Source organism: Aedes albopictus, chromosome 1, assembly GCF_035046485.1.
Source record: "Aedes albopictus strain Foshan chromosome 1, AalbF5, whole genome shotgun sequence".
NCBI lineage: Eukaryota > Metazoa > Arthropoda > Insecta > Diptera > Culicidae > Aedes > Aedes albopictus.
In genome coordinates this window covers 234,044,415-234,046,983 of record NC_085136.1, presented here as the reverse complement: position 1 = coordinate 234,046,983, position 2,569 = coordinate 234,044,415, and the positions used below count along the sequence as shown (strand labels likewise).

Genomic DNA, 2,569 nt, shown 5'->3' with positions numbered 1-2,569 from the left:
GGGCATTTGGTTCGTTCTAGACTGTGACGTGTTCGTAGAAGTGGACTGACGTAGAATGTTTGCTTGTGTGTTTTGTCGATGATCGTTCGGCTTAACCGACGGTTGTTGTTTCGTAACGTTGGCATATGACTGGTCAGCCGCTAGTTTCTGCACAAGCAGCTTTTTGTTTTGCACACAAGGGATACCCACATGCACAAATTCTTGACAATGCAGGCACGTTTGCCGCTGCCCCTTGTAGCCCACCGCCGTATCTTCACCACGAATCGTCACGAGTGAAGGAATGTTTCTCTTCACCACCATACGTGCGATGCGCACGCCTGTCTTGACGCCACCGAAAGGAGAGCGTTCGTCCCACAGGAGATCGCGAATATTGAGAACGTCGCCGTATTCGGCGAGAAACTCAGAAATTTCATCGTTGGAAACATCATTGGAGAGATCGAACAGACGAACCTCAACTGCTCCGTCCTCCATCATGATTCGCAGTTTGTATACTTTTCCGTCAAACACGAACTCGTGTTTGTTGTCGTGCTGATGGACGATCTTCTCGGCGAGCTCGAGGCTGTTGACCTCCACGAAGGTACAGCCCAGCCGTCTACTCGGTTGTAGAAGAAGCACGTTTTCTCGCGTGAGACCGAGTTCTTTTCCAACGAATTTATGGATTTCATCGTGGGAAAGTTGCTTCGGAAACTGCGAGTAGTCGACGCGAAACGTGTTTTCGCGGCGCGGCATCGCGGGATTACGATGACGCGGATAACTACGACAACGGCAGTGTAGAAAACTGACAAAAAACGTACGAAATAGTCTGTGATCGACTCCCGATATTCGCTCATTCGATATAAACGACCGATCGATTCGGAAGCTGAGCTCTAACTACAACCGCACAAGAGAGGGCCATAGTTTGGAAAGGGGAAGAACAAGGAAGGCTGGTCGGACGCGACCATGGAAATTAATTAGGTTCTCGAATTGATTCAGGCCATGATTATCCTAGGTTATCAAATTGATTAAATGTTGAATATATAGTCCTTGTTCATTCTACGTTCCGTTCCGTTCCATCTTTTTGTGGTCCGTCTTGTTGTAAAATCCGTCTTCCAAAACGGAATGTAATTGAAGTGGTTGGGGAGTCTTTGCCCGTGATGAGAACAGGATAAGGTCGAGTTCTGGGATATCGGTCGTTTGAGGGAATTTGTTGGTTATATTCGTGTGGCTTCCGCTATTGAGGTAAAGTCCTTGTATTATGATTCTGCTCGCGTGTTTCCGCGCATTGTTGATTATTCAGAGGCTGACTCTTCGGTCAGTATCTAGCCGGGCATCGTAGAATACAACGGGTGGTCCTCCTAGGAGGTATCGCTTAAGCCACTTGTATAAAATATGGGCCGGAAACAAGAATCAGGCTTCAAGCAGGCCCAAGACCGCTACACACTATTTATGAGTATTCTTGGATGACCCAGAATCCTCTTGGAATTCACTATTTTACAAAACTATCTTCCTTGGACCTGTAGGATGTCATCGCATTATATGATTACAACCCATTGATCATGCTTGTAGATCCAAAGACTTTTATTCACGATAGTTCTTGGAAGACTTTGAACATCTTTCATGGACCTGTAGGGTGTTACACTGCATTGATTCCGCTTGTAGATCTTAAGGTATTTAGTTACGGATGTTCTTGGATGACCTTGGATCATCTACGCAAATTAGTCCCTGCTGAACCATGTTTCGTGGACCTGTAGGATATTGCACCGTATGAATAATGTAACAACAATCCAAAAATTATGCTTGTGGCCTTTACTCGGGAAAATTCTTGGATGATCTAAAATTCCTTTGAAGAGTAGTTTTTTACAGAACCATGCGTAATGGACCTTTATGATGTTGCACAGTATCAGTAACGTAACAATAACTTATTGATTACGCTTGTAGACCTGCAGGTCTATAGTCGGAAGTTCTTGGATGACCTAGAATACCTTTGGAAAGTAGTTCTTCACAGAACCATGCGCCATAGATCTCTGATTGTACCTGTAGGATATTACAGCGCGTCAATCTCGCCATGAGGCCTGATTGTCCATTTGGACACGCTCGGTATGAGTCTGTGTGTCCCCATCTACCCTTGGTGGAGGAATTCCATTATCTCTGCCACTTCAACATAGACGATGTTCTGGCGATCTGTTTCGCGCCTCTTATGCCGCGTCGTTCGAAACACTATGTCAATTGCGTGCGCTGCTGTCAGTAAGGATGGGAACACTTACTTTCATAAAGTTACACTCACTTGTTGTTTTCTCAGCTCAGAAGCGTGCTATCAAGGAATGGTGTATGAACGACTTTTGCCTTGTGGCTTTGTCTAAAAGTTTGCCGAATAAAGTAGAGATCGCACACGCATACCGAAGTCGTGAGGGACCTATGAAGGCGACTCTCCACGCGGTGAATGTAAATTACACTCACTTCGTGAAGAGTCGCTTTCATAGCTCTGTTACGACTTTTGTATGTGTGTGCGACCCCTACTCTATTCGGTAAACTTCTAGACAATATCACAAGCTAAAAGTCCTCCATAGGCTGTTTCTTGATAGCACGTTTC

The 2,569-nt window shown here is 45.3% G+C and overlaps 1 long non-coding RNA gene across 1 annotated transcript; it reads right to left on the bottom strand.

The window, feature by feature from the left end:
* Window positions 1-1,539: 1,539 nt before the first annotated feature.
* LOC134286990 (uncharacterized) lies at window positions 1,540-2,342 on the bottom strand. The gene is made up of 2 exons (XR_009996942.1): window positions 1,790-2,342; window positions 1,540-1,724 (listed from the first exon to the last, which is right to left on the bottom strand). It is a non-coding gene; the product is annotated as an uncharacterized LOC134286990 (long non-coding RNA).
* Between the last annotated feature and the right edge of the window lie 227 nt (window positions 2,343-2,569).